This window comes from Bubalus kerabau, chromosome 4 (assembly GCF_029407905.1).
Source record: "Bubalus kerabau isolate K-KA32 ecotype Philippines breed swamp buffalo chromosome 4, PCC_UOA_SB_1v2, whole genome shotgun sequence".
In the NCBI taxonomy this organism is placed as follows: Eukaryota; Metazoa; Chordata; class Mammalia; order Artiodactyla; family Bovidae; genus Bubalus; species Bubalus kerabau.
The window spans coordinates 45905890-45926493 of record NC_073627.1 but is presented as its reverse complement, the minus strand read 5'-3'; the positions used below and the strand labels follow the sequence as shown (position 1 = coordinate 45926493).

Genomic DNA, 20604 nt, shown 5'->3' with positions numbered 1-20604 from the left:
TACCCCTGTCCACATAATCCACTCTCAGCAAAGATGTGCTGAACGCCTTTCAGTCCTGCCCATACTGCCCTGAGAACTGTTTTGCCATTGCTGGATGGGTTTGGCTGCCCCAAACCCTCCCCCATCCAGGGCTCCTCTGGACACACACAGAGGCACAGCCACACTCTTAACACCTGTTGATTTCACCCATTTCCTCCCGGAGGGTGACTGCATTCCTCCCAGGGCGGGAGGGCCACATTCGCTGTGGCTTCAAGGCCCAAACCATGAAAGGTATTTAATATTAACCCCATATTCCAGTCCTGATTCTCTGCTAATAATGAATATGTGCCATCTCTCTAGGAGGACATAAAGCCCTGTGACGTGCCAGGGCAGGAATGAGAACTCTGATTTATGGATACAGAAACTGGGCTTGGGGAGATGAAATGATTTACCCAAGGGCACTCTGTACCGAGTTCTTTGCCCTAAAACTTCCTCCTCTGGACCATCCAGCCTATCCAATGTCACGGTTGTGCATAGGCACGGTTGTGCTGTGTTCTTTTCAATTTCCTGCCACCAGTCAGACAGAGCTTGGACTGCCCTGGTGATCGAGTGGATAAGAATCCACCTGCCAGTGCAGAGGATATGAGTTCTATCCCTGCTCTGGGAAGATTCCGCATGCCACGGAGCAACTAAGCCCATGCACCACAACTCCTGAGCCCGCACTTTAGAGCCTGCCAGTCGCAACTACTGAGCACGCGCCTAGAACCTGTGCTCTGCAACGAGAAGTCACCAAAATGAGAAGCCCACTCTGCAACTAGAGTAGCTCCTGCTTTCTGCAACTAGACAGCTTGCACACAGCAATGAAGCTCCAGTGCAGCCAAAAATAAACACATAAATAATATTTATAAAACAACACTAAAAAAAAAAAAAAAAAAGATCTAGGAGTTTGTCTTCTGGGGAATCCAGCTGTTGACAGGGAATTTCTGTGTCTCTTCCCTGCCTCTGCAGCCTGATATTGGGGTCAGGCCTAATGATTTTGTTCACTATGTGCTTTTTCTATTGATCAAGGGTGAATATTACACAAGAGAAGGACCGGCTTGGCCCACAGCCTGGCAAAGAGATGGGCCATCTCCTGGGTGCATGTCAGGTTATCATCAAAGATGACTTTTCCCAAATTTAGGCCCATCTTGCAGAAAAGCTTAACCTATGTGATGAAGGTAGTGCTTTCTGGATGACCCTGAACAAATCACTTCCCTTCTCTTTGCCTGTCTCTGTGGCTACATGAGAGGTTTGGGAGACTGCTTTCATTCTTGTCAGTCCATGATTCCAAGATGGCTACTTCTGTCCCAAAGGATGGGATTGTACCTTTAGTATTTGCTTACAAAATTATCAACAGGAATATTTGCTTCTTAATTTGAAATTCCATTTTATGTGCAAGGTCAGTGGTAGGATGGGGAGCTGAGGAGGAGAAAAGCACCTCTCCCTGTTTAGATGCAACCTAGATCATGACATTTGAGTGTCAGTGATGATTGAATGAGGGTAGAAGTAGCTAGGATTGTTTGTGGCGCTCTGGCAAATTCCTGTTCAACCTCCAAAGCCCAGCCACATCGTCACCTCCTACAGGGAGACCTCCCCAACCCTTCAAGCAGGGTCCTCTCTTGTAAGAAGGCTCTTTTCTCTATCCCAGGTGCTGGAAACACAGACACCAGTGAGACACAGTCCCAGTCCTGAGGGGCCTCCTGGCTATGGTGTGAAACACACAGAGGTCTCCCAGACAATAAGCTGCGAGTCATTCTCTGGGGGAATCAGAGATTTCTCAGAGGCGGTGATACCTGAGTCTTGCCAAAGGGAAGGAATTTGACTCTGAACCAGTGACTAGATCTAGCCACTAATTTGCAGGCAATACCAAGGACAGAAGAACTTGAACTGCACTAACAGTCTGCAGTCAGCAAAGTCTCGACTATGGGAAACTCTCCAGGTCAAATGGGCCGGATTCCTCAACAGACACACTGCAAGGAAATCAAAGGGAAGGAAGCGAATTCTAGTGATTGGAGGGGGGAAAAAAGCTTAAAAGCTTTTTAGAAATTTTTTAAACACGCAAAGTTCAACTCCAGGTTGTAAAGATATAAAGATGCACAATGAAGTGATAAGTTAAAAGGCAAGAAAGTGACTACTATACAAGTAGGGAGTATGGTTGCTTCTGGCTGTCAGGGGGTTGTGACTGCAGGGAGGGCACACGAAGGAGTTTTCTGAGTGTCTGATCAAGTTCTCTGACCTGGGTGGTGTTCTTCTTACAACTCATTAAGGCATTCACTTGATTTGTGTGGTTTCTGAAACTGTGTTTTATTGTACAATAAAAGATTTAAAAATAGATATCTCCAGGCTGGAATATTGGACTAAAACTGACAGCACGAGGCAAAATAGATCTACTTGCCAAATTCTGCTTTTAAGTTAAATAATATTCGCTCGCAGGAAAAAATCAGCCTGACCTAAAGTAGCTGATATTTTTAAAAATATCTTGGAGGTTTCAGCCGCCCACACATGGCTGTGCCTGCCTACGTGGCTCTTCCCAAGTGCAGCCTCAGAGGCCCTATGTTTGTCCTAGATCTTGGGGGGAGCCACTGTGGGGAGGTCTGAGCAAGGGGAAAACTAATGGGAGAGGGGTTGTGGGGTGGGATTTGTAGCTCTGGTCCTGCCCATCAGGGAGGACTGGCTGTTACTCTGGATGGAGGAGCCAGGGCTGTATAGTCTCATCACGAGGGCGTCATGTCCAAGCCCTACTGTGAAATTCACTACTTTGGCAGCTATGAGAGAGAAAGGGTGGGGTGAGGCCCCTGGAGGCCTCTCCCCGTCCTCCCCTTCTCCCTACCTTGCTTCTCCAAGGGCTAGGCTCTGAAGTAGAAACTTAGAATTTCAAGCCACAAGGCACTTAGAAAACATCTCTTTCAACTCTTGAATTTTGCAACCAAGAAAGTTGAAGTCCAGGGTATATAAGTGATTTAACAGGGGTCAAGCAATAGACACCAGGCTTCCCTGGTGGCTCAGATGGTAAAGAATCTGCCTCCAACATTTGATCCCTGGGTCAGGAAGATCAGCTATAGAAGGGCATGGCAACCCACTCCACTATTCTTGCCTGGAGAATCCCGTGGACAGAGGAGCCTGGTGAGCCTGGGGTCCCAAAGAGTCGGACAGGACTAAGCGAGTAACACTTTCACACATGGCAATAAACTCAATACAGGTGTCCCCTTCTGCTTCTGCCCTCCCTTCAAGCATGGAGGTGAGTGTAGGGACCTGTGGGCCTACAAGGTAACTGCCAAGCCTCTTGGCTCACCCTGGTGCTTGTATTGGACCTGCCTCTCCTCCTCCACCTCCTCTCACCAACATTGACTTGGGATACGTATTTGACCCCTGCCTCTGGCTTGTTACCTCTGGGTTCCCCCATGTTTCCCCCAACATCTGGATGCTGACCTCTTCTGTACCTTGACCCTCTTTTATTGACTTTGGCTTGACTCATCCACCCCTCCACCCCGCTCTGTTGGGGTGGAATTCTCTGTTCCAGCAACAGCAGGAAACCCAATGTCCAGCCTCCGAGTTCCTTCTCATCAGGAATCCAAGCTGAGGGACAGTATTCAAGGCCGCAACCAGGAATCCAGGACCTTTCCTCCTTTTGGAGTCTGAATGTCTGGAAAATCGATTTGCACTTAGTCACAATTCCATGATGACACTCAGCATTCCATTCAAAAGCCAAGCGCAGGGGCTTCCCTGTGGTCCACTGGTTAAGAATCCACCTTGCAGTGCGGGAGACATCCCTGTTCCGGGAAGATCCCACCTGCCATGGGGCAACGGGGCCTGTGAGCCACAATTAGTGAACCCGTGTGCTGCAGCTACTGAGCCTGCCCGCCTGGAGCCCATGCTTCCCAACAAGAAAAGCCATTGCAGTGAGAAGCCTGTGCACTGCAAGCAGACGGTAGCCCATGCTCGCCACAACTAGAGAAAGCCTGCACACAACAATAAAGACGGAGGGCAGCCAATAAATAAATAAGCTTAAAAAAAAAAAAACTTGTTTCTTTTTTTTTAAGTGCAAGCACAACTCTTCTATTTATTGGAATCTTAGAGGGAAAGATCAGTGTATTTATTTCCATGCTGCCTGAGCCCTAGACACTGCCCCAGATAGACTCTGCTGACATCCAGTCCACCTGATGCTCCACAGTCAACTGTGCAATGGGACCAGCAGAAAGTTGTGTTCTGTGGTCACATCAACAGAAGTATGAGGTACAGAATGAGGGAGGTGAAGTTCCCTTAATAAGACTACACCTCGAGTAGAATTGGGTTGGCCCCAAAAGTTCGAGTTTTTCCATAGGACGCTATAGAAAAAACTAAGACAAACTTTTGGGTTAACCCAATATTTTCAGTTCTGAGGGTCACAACTGAAGAAGGAGCATATCAGGAAATGAGAGGCACTAATGTCATATTAGTTGGGTTTTTGATCCTAGAAATGACTTGGGGAGTATCATCACTGGCTACGGGCCAGATTCAAGGGATCACACAGGCAGGCGCCAGACCTCAAGGATCAGTTTCCCAAGGGCTGGGAAAGGGAAAAGGGGCCTTCCAGCTGAACGATCCGGTTGGCTTCGTGGACTAGAAGAGAGACAGCGAGCACCGTGTGGAGAATTCAGCTTTCAAGCCCAAACCAGAAAACACCGCTCCATAAACGCAAACGCCCATTCTGGAAAGTTCTCCCACCCTCAGGACGCGCAAAACCAGCGAGACCGGACCTGTCCCCGCACCCCATCTATCGCGGGCGACACCAATGCCTACTGCGGGCCTTAGTGTCCCCACGGGTAACACGGGAATCTCAGGCCAGCCTCGCCCGCAGGGCGGGGTGATGGGGCTCCGGGGAGGGAAGGCGCAGGGCGGCCGGCGAAGCGCGCGAACTGGCCCGGCCTGCGCTGGTGACCGCGGAGCCTAGGGATGGAGGGGGAAGGCTGGGACTCGAGGAGGCCAGGACAGACATGGAAAGTAAAAACCAAAAAAAACGCCACATCACGGAGGAAGTGGGCAGCACACGTGGAACGCTAAAGCTCCCACGACCAAACCCACACCCTCAAAGGGTAGGCACGGACGGGGTTCGAACCCGCGATCTTCGGTTTACGAGACCGACGCCTTACCACTTGGCCACCGCGCCTGACAGCCGAGGGAGCAGTGGAAGCTCTCAGTGGAGGGGAGGCGGCGCAGGCGCGGGAGAGGCGGTGCCTCGCCCCCAGCTCCGCCCCCGGCCCCGCCGCCCGGCCCTTCAGATCCGCGGGCCGGGACCCGGCTCTCCGAGCCCTTGCGGCGTGCTGAGGGCCGAGACCTGCCGCACCCCGTCCCCCGTTCTGCCCGCGGTAGGTTGCGAACCCGCAGCGCCAGCCAGCCCGGCTCCGCCCCGCCTCCGGCGCCCGCAGGGGCGCGGCGCCTGCGGAGAGGCCCGCGGGGGGATTCGAAAGAGGCGGCGGCGGCGGGCGGAGAGAAACCGAGACCGACGCCTGCTACGGAGCCGAAGCGGGGACGGCGGCGGTGGCCGGCGAGCCAAGGCAGGGCGTCCGTGCTGGCGTCTCAGCCGGCTCCGCGCGCTGCCTTGTGACCTTGGCCGGGTCATTTCCACCCCATCAGCAAGATACTGGGGGCAGCGCGCAGGAACTCAGACCGAGTGCATCGGGAACCGAGTGGGCTAGAAGGGCGGTTTATGCACGGACGAGACTAGTCCCCGGAGAAAGATTCAGGGAGCCGCGAGGGATGGGGGCGAGCCTCCCTGACCCCGAGGGGCCGGTCACTAAGCAAAACCACCTTCGGTTGCTCTCGCCCTTCACTCCCCCGGCACGGGCCTCCTGCTGGAAACTCGGGAGTAATCACCTGTTTAGACCCGGTGGCCTGGCCCAGGAGGGCAGATGTAGGCGCCCATGGAGATGCCCCAGGGATGTTCCTGGGGACAGTACTAGAATGACCTGAATGGAGGTGTCTGATTGCCTGTTTGTATCACGGAACAATAGGTAACTCTTGAAAAGAATGATCCAGATTCAAAGGAATCAGCATAGAAAGAGCACAAAAGGACGTGTGATTTTCAGACGTAGAACAAGATGTACCGTTTACTAACGCAAAGAGAAAGATAGCAAGGAAAAAGTAAAAACATTAGAAAAATAGAGAGGGGGTGACTGGAGTTAAGGAACCAAAGGGGACTTTATGTTTTGTTTCTATTGTGTGAAAGAGGCAAAAAAAGCTGAGGATAGAGATATATGAGTGTTTATTATGATTTTTGTCATGATTTATTTTTATTTTATCATGATTTATTATGATTATTATTTGTTTTTTCTTTAAAAAGGAAGGGAATTTCCTGGCGGCCTAATGGTTAGGATTCCAGGCTTCCACTGCAGTTGGGCAGGGATTCCATCCCTGATTAGGGAACTAAGATCCTGCAAACTCCCACAAAATAAATGATAAAGGGGAAAAAAAAAGGCAAAGGGACTTCCCTGGTGGTCCAGTGGTTAAGACTAGGTGCTTCCACCGCAGGGGGCATGGGTTCTATCCTTGGGGGAGGAAATAAGAGCCCATAAGCTAAGTGGTGTGATAAAAATGGGGAAAAAATATTTTTAAAAATAAAGAAAAGAAACTATGTCCCTCTGTCCTTGTTTGGCCTGTGGCCATAGGGTCTGTTGCAGAAGAGGTGAGTGGGATGGATGGGGAAGAGGCACCCTCTTGTCCAAAGCAGTGTGTGGTCAACTGCCAGCCTCCTCAATGCCCAGCCCTCCTGCACAGCAGTGTCAGAAAAGGGGACATAAGCCAGACCTATCCACTACTGATGACCCTGCCATCTCCACCATCAAAGTCATTCTTGCTTATTTGTTGAACTTTTTAAAAAGTACAGTAAGTATAGTTTGGAGATGTGGGGAAACTGAGAAAAGCTATGGGTTTCCCCTCATGGCTCAGCTGGTAAAGAATCCATCTGCAGTGCAGGAGACTGCAGGGTTTGATCCCTGGGTTGGGAAGATCCCCTGGAGAAGGGAACGGCTACCCATTCCAGTATTCTGCCCTGGAGAATTCCATGGACAGAGGCGCCTGACAGGCTACAGTCCATGGGGTCAGAGAAAAGCTGTAAAAACTACAAACATTTTTAAGTGTACAATCGTGTTAACTACAGGCTATGTGATGTCTCTGGAACATTTTCATCTTGTAAAATGGAAAGTCTATAAACACAGAGCAGCAATTCCCCCATTTCTTCTCCCGCAGCCCCTGGCAACTACCATGGTGCTAAGAACTGAACTGCTCAGGGTACCTCATAGAAGTGGGATCATACAGTGTCTTTTTGTGACTGACTTCTTTGAGCATAAATAAGGTCCTCTAGGTTCATCCATGTTCATCTGCATAGGACAGTTTCCTTCAAGGCTCAGTATTCCATTGTAAGTTATCCATTCGTCTGTCTTTGGACCTTTAGTTTACTCCTACCTCTTGGCTATTGTAAATAATGTTTCGGTGAAGGGGGGCGCTGTGTGCAAATATGTCAAGATCCTGTGTTGCCTTTTGCCTCATTGCAGCCGAGAAAGTAACATGGGTCACCAGTAGCTCTACTGGAGCCACCTGAGAAAATTCGGTCACGGTTCTCGCTCTTGCCGGGTCTGATCCAGAAATACGGCCTCTATATGTGCCACCAGTGTTCCCGCCAGTATGCGCAGGACATCGGCTTAAGTTGGACTAATTGAACTTCCTTAAATGGATCATTCAGCACATCTACCTAATGCAGAAACAATACTAGCTCTTTGTGTATAAAAGTTTAAAAACTTCAAAAAAAAAAAAAAATAGATCCTGTATTTAAAATATATACCCAGAAGTGGGACTGCTGGACCATATGGTAACTATTTTTAATTTTTTGAGGCACCTCCAAACAGTTGTCTGGAGTGGCTACGCAATTTTACAATCCCACCAACTCTGCACAAGGGTTCAAATGTCTCCATATCTGTGCCCATACTTGTTTTGCTTTTATAGTGACCATCCTAAAAAGCGTGAGGTTGTACAATTTCATTGTGGTGAGATTTGTGTTTCCCTGATTAGTGATGGTGAGCATAGTTTCATAGGCGTGTTGGCCATTTGTTTATCTTCTTCGTAGAAATGTTCAAATTCTTTGCTAACTTTTAAATCAGGTTATTGGGTTTATGGGGGGTTTTGCTTTCTCAGTTGTAGTTCTTTATATATCCTGGATGTTAACCTCTTATCACATACATGATTTGCAAATATTTTCTCCCATTCCTTGGGTTGTTTTTTCACTCTTGTTTCCTTCACTGTACTGAAGTTTTCCATGTGCTGTAGACCCATTTGTCCGTTTTTGCCATTTTTTGGTGACATTAAGTAATCATTGCCAAATCAAATGTCCTGAAGCTTTCCCCCCTATTCTCCTAAGAGTTATATCAACACAGGTCTTATCAGGTCTTTAGTCCATTTTGGCTTAATTTTTGCATGGCTAGGGTAAGCACACAACTTCATTCCTTTGTCTGCGGATATGCAATTTTCCCAGCACCGTTTGTCGAAAGACGGGAAAATTTTTAAAAGCATACGAAGGAGAATTCAAAAGACCCGCAGTCTTACCACAAGAGAGAGCACAGTGCCCTCATTCTTGTATGTATAAAACACACAGTTCATTTATTCTGAGATACATGTTTTCTTCTCACTTTTTAACAAATTAGAAGTCAGTATGACAACTGATTACAATTAACGGAATCTTACAATTAGCAATTTTTAGTGGCACATAAGTTTTTAAAATCAAATTTGATGAAATGCACTATATATGTAATACAGTTAGGAGAGACAGACTCATATTCACATTAGTGTATTTCACGGTGTCCTCCTTCTTCTCACCATTGTAAGATGAGCACATCCTACGTCCTTAAAAGTGGATCATTTCATGGCTTGTAACAGGTGTACAACCCTGGGGCAGGATGTTAGGAGAAGTTGTGCATCGGAGAGGCTAAGAGGGGTGATATAGTAACTTTGCGCTTTCCATTCAATTTTGCTGTGGACCTAAAACTGCTCTAAAAACTAGTCTATTTTAAAAATAACCTTAAAAAAAAAACAAAACACACTTTAAAAAGTAGTTAATTCTTGATCCTTTGTTCTGACTCCCTGCTATGAGTCAGGGCCGACCCTGAGCTGCCCTGGGGCTGCTCCTTGGAGGGGTCCCTGTGGGCCTGTCCAGGTCTACTTCTCAGCTGGGTAGGCCCAGGAGCCTGACTTTGTCATTCTCCCAGGAATGAGCAGCCAAAAGAGCATGGCCTAACTTCTATTTCCTAAATGCATGTGTACCATTTTTAATAGAGAGCTTTGGCCTTGGGAAAGATGCTCTGAAGCTTGACTGCAAGGTGAGAGCTGGTTCCAGAATACCAGCTCCTAGCTGACCATCAGGTCATGCCTGTTACCATGTCATAAAATCATCCAGTCATTCAACAAATCCTCGCTGAGCACCTTCTAGGTACTAGACTCTGTTCTCAATGCTGGGGCTGTAAGCAATAAACTAAGCATCGCAGATCTCTGTCCTCACGGAGCTTTTTTTTTTTTTTTTTTAATATTTATTTATTTCTTTTTGGCTGCACTGGGTCACTGCTGCCAGCTTGAGGGCTCTAGAGCAGTGGCTCAGTGCTTGTGGTGTATGGGCTTAGTTGCCCCATGGGGTCTTCCCAGGCCAGAAATCGAATCTGTGTTGCCTGCCTTGGCAGGCAGATTCTTAATTCTTAACCAGTGGACCACCAGGGAAGCCCGTGGAGCTTCTATTCTTAAACAAAACATCCAATGGTGGTAAGTACTAGGGAGAAAAATAAAGCAGAGAAGGGAGATAGGAAATTCTGGAGGTAGGAGGGAGAGTTGTAACTTTAAGTAAAGAGATGTAGTAGACTCAATTGTGGTGTTGGAGAAGACTCTTCAGAGTCCCTTAGACGGCAAGGATATCAAACCAGTCAATCCTAAAGGAAATTCAACCCTGAATATTTGTGAAAAGGACTGATGCTGAAGTTCCAGTACTTTGGCCACCTGATGCGAAGAGACGACGCGTTAGAAAAGACCTTGATGCTGGGAAAGATTGAAGGCAAGAGGAGAAGGGGGAAGCAGAGGAAGAGATAGATAGCATCACCGACTCAGAGAACATGAATTTGAGCAAACTCCAGGAGACAGTGGAGGACAGAGGAGCCTGGTGTGCTGCAGTCCATGGGGTTGCAAAGAGTCGGACACAATTTAGCGACTGAACAACAAAGGAGATTAAAAAATAAGCACAAATTCTTCGCTGCTTTTCATACCCGAAGGTAGGGTCTATTACCGCATCCTTAGGCTGCCCATCTGACTTGCCTTGACCAATAGAATGTGGCGAAAGTGATGGTGGGCAAGTTCTAAAGCTTAGGTCTCCAGAGACCTGACAACTTCTGCCTTCACTATCTTAGAAGTCCTGAGACCGCTGTGTAAGGAAGGCAGTCCAGCTGTTCAAGGAGGAGAGGCCATGAGGCACCTCCAGCCAGAAAGCCAGCATCACCTGCCGGACATGTCACTGTGGCCACCTCAGACCACGCCCAGCTGACCCTTCAAACTGAGGGCAGTTGCCTGAGTGAATCCAGGCACAGTCTACAGAGGAACTGCTGGCCTACTCGCAAAACCGGGAGAAGTAATAAATTGTTCTCTTACATTTTGAGGGGAGTTTGTTACATAGCCATGCCAGTGCCTTCTCCGATATACAAGGTTACATACAACTAACACTTACTGGTTCTAGGTGTGTGGGCTGGTGGTTATTTGCATGGAGTAATCGAAACCTTTGTGATACTGGATGAATCTGGCAGGGATCATACCCAGTGGCTCCTTTGAAGTTCTTGACTCTCAATTGTCTCATCCACAAAATAGGAGCGTTCGTTAACTATTAGCCACAGCCCTGCATTAATTAAGAATTGAACCACCTTATTCATTATTGATGGCTAAAATAAGCAGCTCAGAGTCATAGCCAAAGGACAGCCAGGGAAGTCCCCGAGACCTGGTATTTCATGTATCTGTTCTGTGACCATTTTTTGAGGTGGGTGTGGGCACAAAGGAGACCCACTTTGTACCTCTCTGCCTACCTCTAGGTTTTGAGGTAGCTTGACCCTTTTCCTGACACTTTTCCTATGCTCAGATTCACTGTCCCTTTGCTGGCATGAAAGCTCTAATTTAAGGCTGCCGTTAGCAGGATAAAAAAATTTAACACAGCTTGAACACTTTCTGCAGCTGTGTATGACCACATGTCGATATTTAAATCAAGACTGCTTTTCATACTCGGGGTTAGTTTTTTTTCCTTTCTTTCTTTCCCTTTTCAGTGCTTAGACATTCACCTTCTCCTGACTCCGCCCCTCATTGGTAGAATCGTCCCGCCTAACAAAACGCTTGCAGGTGTCTGTAATTTAAAGGGATGAGGGGGGCTCGCAGGTGAATCATGGAATAAATGAAAATCAGAAGCTCCCAAACAAGGTAGAAGCCTTAGTGAGCCCAGCCCTAAGCAGCTATAGCCCTTGGGACTTTTCATTTCCCTGAACACGATCCTGCGGTGATGGACAGTCAGGATTCCCCAGGGGGCTACTGGACCCTAAGACACCTTCCCAGCTGAGGTCAGAGCCCTGATGGACCAAGTCGTTCCCCAGGATGGCTCCTGTTTGGGTGGATATCTTTGGGGAAAAGACTGATCTCCTGAAAAGAAGCCTGGTTGAGCTGAAAATGCTCCAGCATTTTTATCTCTTTATTAAAAACTTTTATTTAAGCCTTTTATATTTACTTTGGCCACATCATGCAACATGTAGGATCTTAGTTCCCTGACCTGGGATCAAATCCTACATTGGCAGCTCGTAGTTGTAGCCATGGGACTGCTAGGGAAGTTCCCAAGACTTGCTATTTCATGCATCTGTTGCTGTGTGACCAGCTACCTCAAAACGTACAGGTAGGCAGAGAGGTACCAGGTGGGTCTCCTTTGTGCCCACACCCACCTCAAAAAAATGGGAACATCTGCGGGCTGTCTAGGGGAACAAGCTGGATTGTTTCCTCTCCTAGCCACGACAGCGTCCAGCATGGACCTTAACATTCCTCCCGCTCCCAGCACCAACAAGGGTAGGCGGAAGCCCTGGGCGTCTGGCCTGACACGGCTAGAGACCAGGAGAGTCTAGCTTGTGGTCTGGGGGTGTGGCTTGCTGGACTGGATAAGCTGGGAAGGCTGAGTGAAGCTAGAGGGGACCAGTGGGTCTAGAAACAGGGGATGAGGGTCTCACAGGCTCCCCTGGACTGAGTGCTGCCAGAGGATATAGAAAATGGGCTCAAACTTCAGCGCCTTTGCCCTCTGGGTTGGGCCTTTCAGGAGCTCCTATATTATTATTATTATTATTGTTATTTTTAACCCAGAGGCCTCACAAGTATCATAAAGCCCAAATCAGAACCCAGCATCAAAGTCAGACCTTGGAGAGAAAGTCAGGGCTATACCAGGGACAGCAGAAGAGTGAAGGGGAGCTTCCTACGTCCCCAACCCAGTCCCCTGGTAAGTTCCAGAAGAACTGGCTTGAAGCTGGCTCCAGGCTCCCTGGGCTCATAGAGCCCACAACCTTGCCCCAGTGGGTTCGGGGCACTATTGACCCCTCAGCCCACATTAAGGTGGAGCCCGGCCAACCAGGCTGACCCTCAGCGGACCCACCATCCCTCCTGGGCCAAACGGACTGCACAAGTTTCACCCGTGTGCCTCCTACAGAGCCCCACCCCTACTCGCCATGCCAAGCACTCAGAACCCCGCTGAGCCCTAAGGAGACTCAGCCACATGAGAGAACCACCTCCTCGTTGCTGGCTCTTGTGGGCCAAACACGGCTTTAGGCAAGGGGATGAGGTGGGGCCAGACCATAGGGGACAACTGTGGCCGAATCCCACTTCTCCACGGCTCAAAGTCCAAGAGCCGCCAAACGGACAGACCAACCCCGACTCGCCCCTCCCCGGGGACCCCCGGCTGGCCACAGGTCTCGGGACTCCATCGTTGGGGGCGCTGTGCCTCCTTTCCTGAGGGTCCCGGGTCAGAGCCTTTTCCACCCTGGGCGTGGTTTAGTCATTTTCTGGAGATGGGTTGGCTGAGTGGACCCTCCCAGCATGGCCATGAGAAGCCTTACTCCCTTGCCCCAGCGACCACCCAAACCTGGTGATGCAAACTCCCCATCTCACACAGCACACACACACACACACACACAAAACTAGGACAAAATAAATCAGGTCTTACCTGAGTCCATGCTGCCTACGTCTCCTTTCTTCTCTCAGCAACCTAGTCCCCCTGCCGCTCTCTGGAACTCAGCTCTGTCCAGGCGGCCCCCAGCTAAAGACGCTTCTTAGTGGTTGCCATGCACAGCCCTGACCTCTGACCTCTGCCCTGCTGGTTATTTGCATATGCTCTTGGTGTTCTTCCCAACCTCCTTCACCTGGCCATCTCCATCTTTTCCTCCTGAGGTTTCCCCTGATTCATCAGATGATTTCCAGAATGATGATGCAATGACTCTCAGCCCTAAACACGTTGGAATCTCCTGGGGGGCTTTGGAAAAACCCGTGTCCAACCCCACCCTTCACCTGGTAGATTCAAATCAAATCACTGGGCTGGGTCCCTATATCCACGGGGCTTCAAGTTCCTCCAGGTGATTCAAATATGCACCCAGGTTTGATAACCTCCCTTTCTAGAAGCTGCTCTGCCGTGAGCGTGGGGGACGGATCTGTCTTCCTTGACCTACCCCCTGTCTGTCAGGTGCTGGTGGCTGATAAAACACTTGCTTAATGGATGATGAGACCCACCCTTGACCCACCACACTCGGAATGGCCTCAGCTGTCCCATTCCCCCAGCCCCACCTCTCTACTCACCGCCCAGCCACAGTGCCCTGAAAGGGCCAAGCTTTCCACAAGCCTCCTCCACGTGTGATTCCCAGATCCTACCATCCTTCAGGGCTCTGCTGAAATGCCCTGTCCTCGGGGAAATTGTCCGTGATACCCACTGGCCTCAATCCCCCTGCCCCCAGCTCCCATCCCTGCCTTGACATTTTCCTTGGTACCTCTCATCACCCAAGTCACCTATGTCTCTCCTTCCAAGAGGAAGAGTCTTTGCTTTTTGGTACCAAATCCCCAGGGCCTGGCACAAAACTTGTCACAGAGCTGGAGCCGGCAGAGTAAGTCTGTTGGTTAAGTGGTTTTGGTATCCAGGTATTTTTGACCCTTCAGGAGACTTTATCCTGGGCCCAGAGGACTCGATGAGGCCCTAAATTTGAGGGGATGGTGAGTTGATGGGATTCAAACCTTGATCAGGGAACAAGATCCCATGTGCTGCAACTGAAGATCCTGCATGCCACAACTAAGACTCAGTGCAACCAAAAAAAAAAAGCAGCAAAACCTGGATACATAGATGAAGATGGTCACATGACAACAAAGGGAGATTGGAGTGATGTAGCCACAAGCCAAGGAGCACCAGGGACTGCTGGTAACCATCAGCCAGGAGAGGCAAGGAGTAGACCCTCAGCTGGAGCCTCCAGGGGTGGCACATTGGTAAAGAACCCACCTACCAATGAAGGAGGTGCAAGAGACGTGGGGTCAGTCTCTGGGTCGTGAAGATCTCCTGGCGAACATGGCAACTCACTCCAGTATTCTTGCCTGGGAAATCCCATGGACAGAAGAGCCTGGAGGACTACAGTCCATAGAGTCACAAAGAGCTGGACATGACTGAACTGAGTGCACAGTGGAGGCTCTAGAAGGAACTAATCTTGCTGATACCTTGACCTCAGACTTCTGGCCTCTGGAACTGTGAGAAAATTAATTTCTGTTGTTTTAAACCCCTCCACTGGCTTGTGGTATATTTTTACAGCCACCCTGGAAAACTAATTTTATAGAGGAGACATTCTGATTAGGAGCCTTTGGGGAAAGAGGAGTTTTGCCTCCCAAATCCGGATTCTGATTCTGCAAGCACGTACCAGATTCCATCTGGTGACTTGACTCCTGAGGTAGGAACTGTTAACTTCCCTTGTTTTATAGATGAGGCAATTGAAACTCAGATAACTTGCTCAGTCACATGGAAGTTAGAGAGTGGAGGTCTGATTTCAAGAGTAAGAATTTTTCCATGAACACCGAGTTGGTGCTTAATGGCCTAATTCTTGTGAAACATCAGCACGTTGAAAGTTTAATACTGGGGCTCTCAGTGACACCCCCTGTCCCTACCCTGGATCTCAAGACCTCATTGTGCTTTCCTCTGCTTCCTTGACAACACTGAGTTCACATTTTCAGGACTTCAGGTCTCAACACACACCCCAGGGTGCAAGGGGGTTAGAGATTCTGTGAAGGCCGGCAGTTGCTTCTGGATGGCTGGGGTAGAGGGCAGAACCAGTCTCAAAAAAAAGTAATGGCGCACCAAGAAGGAAGCTGTTTCTGAAACTGGGGTGTGGGTCCAGTGCTCGGGAATTGGAGATACCTGGCTGGCAGGAGAGGGCTCCTCAAAGGAGTTGGGAATCGAGTTGCCAGATAGAACAGGAGGCCCAGTTATATTTGAATTTCAGATAAACGATGAATAATAGTATTGCTTGGGACATACTTATACTGAAAAATTATCTCAAATTTAGATTTAACTGGGTGTTCTGTATTTTGACTTGTAGAGTCTGGCAACCCTAGTTAGGAAGGGAAAGGCAGGTTAGCAGGATGGAGGGGAAGAAAGGTCTAGAACACACGACTTCCAGTGCTGGAAGAGGACTTTGCCGTGAGCCCAGGAGGCCATGTGAACACACTGAATGGGGCACTGTCCACCCACCCGGGCAGACCCATGGCACCAGGGTCTGTGTGGGGGCCTAGGCCAACAACTTGCCTCCAGAGGCTGGGCGCCCGTGAACCCCGTCAACACTCGGAATCGCATACCACCCACCAGGAGCAGACAAGGAGAGGGCGGGACTCGGGGGTCTGGCCGTTCACCTCCAGGGCTTGGCAGGACTCAGGCAGGCAGCCTGGCATGCAGCCAGGCTCAAGTGGAGGATGTGGGCCTGGGACCCAGGGGAGGAACAGGAGGGGACAGGCAGGAGCTGGCACCAGGACCCAGCTAGTGACCAGAGCAAGCTGAAACCCTGGGAGGCCCCAGCTGAGAAAGCGAACATGGATGCCCAGAGGACAGTTTTCAAACATCACCAGGGATGATAATGGGACCCTCATCTCCTCTCCCAGGGACAGCAGGCTCACAGGAGGGTCTGCAGGGTGAGCCCCTGCCCTAGAGACTGTTACCTGGTGAGGCCCGCTCTTCCTATGAGAGATTGGCCCCAGGAGTTTCGAGACTAGGCCTCCCCTCTTCCACCCTCCCTCCCCCAGCACCGAGACACCATCAAGTCAGGCAAGAAAAGCAAAGTGTTTATTTACATCTTGGTCTGTACACGAGAGTTCCCCAGGGAGCCTGCCTCTGCAAGCAAGCCTGCTCCTTTTTGGCCCGGGAGCAGGCGGGAGGCAGAGGGCTCGGGACCCTAGGACTCAGCCTTGGAGCCTCAACCCCCTCTCCCCACGCTGGGGCCTGGACGTGGAGGTCTCGCCCCAGCCCCAGAGCTAAGCCTGCTTCTGGATGGAGGCTCCAGGGGCAGAAGACTCGGGTGAAATCCCACGATGCGTCAGAGGCACCTGATGACCCCCTGGATGAGCCTTTGCGTGCAGCTCATCCCTCTCGGCTCTGGAGACCCAGCTGAGAAAGTGGAAGGAGCTGGGCGCCTCAGTGATGCAAGGTCCTGACATCACCGGGGATTTAACGGCACCCAGGTCTGAGCACCTTGGGCGGAAGAGCTCGGCGGTTGTTAATGGCAGGTGGGGGGACGCAGCCTGAAGCCTCTTCCTTCTGCCTGCTTGGGGTCTGAAGCTGTTCAGACAGCAGATGGCGATGGCCCTGAACCCAGGCCCAGCGTCAAGCCCTGGGAGCCACGCAGCTGGAGCTTCTTCTGGGGGCCCCGGGTGCATCCTCCCAGGGGCCCACAGAGTGGCTGCAGACCCATGACAATCACTGCCAGGCCAACGCCCCAGGTGAGAAAAGGTACACTCTGCCAGCTACAGGTACTGACACCCACTCGGGAAGCAGTTTGTAGGAGAAGCTGCTTTGCACACAGAGAGGCTTTTATAGTGTGCAGGGTTCCTAAAGAGCGGCAGGCTGGGTGAGGCGCTGAGTGGGCCCAGGACCCCCAAGCTAGGGACCGGAATGAAACATGTCCCAGGTTAGCGAGTCTGAGTGGCTGAGCATGTGGAGGGCCTGGGGACGGCGTGCGGGGGGGGTCAGCCTCATGGGGCAGAGGTGCGTGGACACAAAAGGGCTGCTTTGTACACTTTGCAGGGCTCGGGCAGAAGCAGGGCCAGGGTAACCAAGAGGACGTAGAAAAGGGGGCAGTGGAAACGTGGGAACTCCTGTACAGGGTGATGGGGGGTGGAGGGGGGAGAAGGCACAAAGACAATGACCCCAAACCATGCAGACAACACACAGCCTGTGCAGCACAGCAAAGCTGAGGGCCGGGAGGGAAGCCTGTCTCCAGAGCTTGCAGCGCCTAGACCGCCGATGGGGTGGCCCCGGGATGCCCAGCTCAGCCACCCCCTGCTGGTGGCGCCAGGCAGACGGCCCTCCTTTATGGTCACAACGAAAATGGAGAGAGAAACCTACGAGGTCGGAGCACCAATGTCACGTGACATCTAGCTTCGCAGGGTCTATGCTTTTAGAAACAGATCTTTCTAGAAGGCAGCCTGTTTCCCCAAGAAAGAGGAGTGTGGCAGAAGGGCGGGCGGGCGGGCAGGCAGGCAGGCCCATGGCTCCGGCCCCTCGTGCTCCCTGCCCACTCACGGGCCTGCTCAGAATGGGCTGGCAGGGTCTGGAGATCCTTAAGGTCAGCAGAGGGAAGGGACTTGCTCAAAGTCACCCAGGTGTCCGTCCCCTCACCAGCCTGAAGCATCACAGGAGAGGGGCTGCCCTAGAGGAAAGTTCTGAAGTTCTGCACTGCTCCCTCCTCAGTCTACAACCCACCTCAGCCCTTAAGAGAGTCGCTGTAAATCTGCCAGGCGAACAAAGTCATTGCCTGGGCACCGCAACCATCCCAACACATCCCCTGTTCTGATCGCGTCTATAATTAGCTCTTAGGTTTAAATTTGATAATGCATTAAACCCACACACCTATGCAGCACAAAAAGAGGACTTAATTTCTCCCTGGTCCACCAGGCCCCACTGGCCCCTGCAGGTCTCTTCCCTGCTACTAAGTCCTTCATTGGAACAAAAGAGCCTACCTTCCTGACCCCCAGAACCTGGCTGGGCCAGGAGTTTGGCAGACTAGAGCCTGGAGCCTCCAGGGCTGGGGAGGGATGCTGGTGTGGTGACCTTTATCCACCCAACCTGAAAACAGATCAGAAAGCGGGAATCCCCTTGGGCTCAGCTATGCCAGAAGGTAGCCACTATTTCTGGGGCTGCTTTCAGCACCCACCCCCACTCTGTTCTGCTCTCGCTTTAATCACTGGGCCTGTGACTGATACATCCCAACACCTGCCACCCACCGACTCCATGAGCAACAGGCAGAGACCAACCTGCCCACTCAGGTTTGCTAACCCCTAGGCTGGTGGCTCAGCCGGTAAAGAATCGCCTGCAATGTGGGAGACCTGGGTTCAGTCTCTGGGTTGGGAAGATCCCCTGGAGAAGGGGAGAATTCCATGGACTGTATAGTCCATGGGGTCCCAAAGAATCGATATGACTGAGCAACTTTCACTTTCCAGGCTCCTGAGAACAGCTGGATCTACCCATTCCTGAAGGCATCTGGCCTCCCCTTGTGGGTGTGAGGGCGTCTGCTAACGTCTCACCATATGACATCATTAAAGGAAAAGCCACCGTCTCAGCAAGGGAATTCAATTTTACCTAGCACCTAGGTTAACAAGCCCAGCAGAGGTTTTCTCTGCCTCTGGCCAACCGCTTCCTAGAAGTTGCAACCTTGGCTGCACATTACCATCACTTGGGGAGCTCTCTAAACAGTTAGGTGCCTGGGCCATACCCACACCAACTGAATCCAAATCTCTGGAGGCCCAGGCAGCAGCATTTAAAAAAATCTCCCCAGTGATTCCAATGCACAGCCCAAGTTGAGAATCACTATTACTATTTCAGGTTTGGGTACTTTGGGAGGTTGTCAAACTCTGTGTTTTTAACAGGTCAGAAATAGATTAGGAGTTTACAGATAAAGGATAATTTCTCTTTGACAATTCTCAAAGAATCTGCAAATTTAAAATAACTTATCTAACTCTGGCAATTCAAAGTTAATTTGTGTTTAGACACTGACTTGCTGGTTCAACAAATTTTGCTGGGGCTCTGATTAAATGTGAGGACCGCCCAGGGTCATGTCAAATGTGAGCCTGCAGCAGAACCCCCTCCCCTCACCCCGAAACCACCTCTAAAACCTGCAGACAAGTCACTGCATAGATCCCAAGTATTGTATGGAACACCTACTGAAAATTATTTGTTTTGCCTGAAATTCACATTTCACAGGGCATCCTGTATATTCTCCAGCAGCCCCACACCACCGAGAGATAAAAGCACAACCTTCAACCAGGAAACAAGGAGAAAATACAGGGGGAGCAGGCTCTGCCCACCGGGACCCCGATCTAGAACCCGCACAGGGGCTGTGGCTTGGAACCCCTGTGGCATCGCCCCCTCTCAGGCTAAAAAGCTACAGGATCTGAACAAGCCTATTGGATGTATTATGGTTGAAGAAGGTTGGATTTAACTTGGGGCATGTGTTAAATGGAACTCAGCCTCAATTTAAAGTCAGCCCGGTTCTCAGACCAGGTCCGGAGGAGGCTTTCCGACCAGAGCTTCCTGGGGGAGTCTGCTCCCGTGGAGCCCCCTTCAGGCTGACAGCTTTCTCCACCCACTTTCCCCTGGGTGGAGACTCCATGCCACATTCTGACTCTGTTATAAACTCAGGCCTCTGCGGCCTCCCCTGGAATTCCACATCAGTGCAGCTAAAGAGCATATACACGGTCAGCCCTAAAATGCTCCTCCCCCAGGGCGAGCCCCACCCCCACAGGCCAGGACCCGGATCCGGCTGGCCTCTCTGCAGGATGCCTTCTCATATAAAACCCAGACCGAAACCGCAGCGTGAATCATCAGCTTTCCGGTCTTCATTCATGCCATTCCTTCCTCTTAGCAAATTCTCAAGAGACCCACTCCCCATCCCTTCCTTCCACTGCCGCTTCTGCTTAGACCCCTGGGGGCCCCAAAGAGACCAGCGTCCTGCGGGGTCGAGACTCCCAGGAGACTGATGCCCCACCCCCCATCCTCGTCTTCTTGGTGCGGGTGGCCCCAAAGTCCTGGGATCAGATCCATGCACATGCTTAAACAGAAGTCACAAAATCCAATGCGAGTGACTGGAACGGGATGAAGACCAGTCTTGGCCGCAGCCCTGCTCTGTCACTGGGAACACACCCGAGTCCCCAGGTCCCTGCTCACCCTCCCAGCCCTCTCTCCTCTGCACACACGTGTCCCCAACATGCCCAAACCTTCTCTTTCATAGGAGAAGTGCTGAAGGAAACAAACGGCAGTGGCGGGTGGAGGGGGGAGGATGTTGGAAGTAA

At 50.7% G+C, this 20604-nt stretch overlaps 1 non-coding gene across 1 annotated transcript; it reads right to left on the bottom strand.

Moving 5' to 3' along the window:
* Positions 1–5092: 5092 nt before the first annotated feature.
* TRNAT-CGU (transfer RNA threonine (anticodon CGU)) lies at positions 5093–5164 on the bottom strand. Its single transcript has one exon. It is a non-coding gene; the product is annotated as a tRNA-Thr (tRNA).
* Between the last annotated feature and the right edge of the window lie 15440 nt (positions 5165–20604).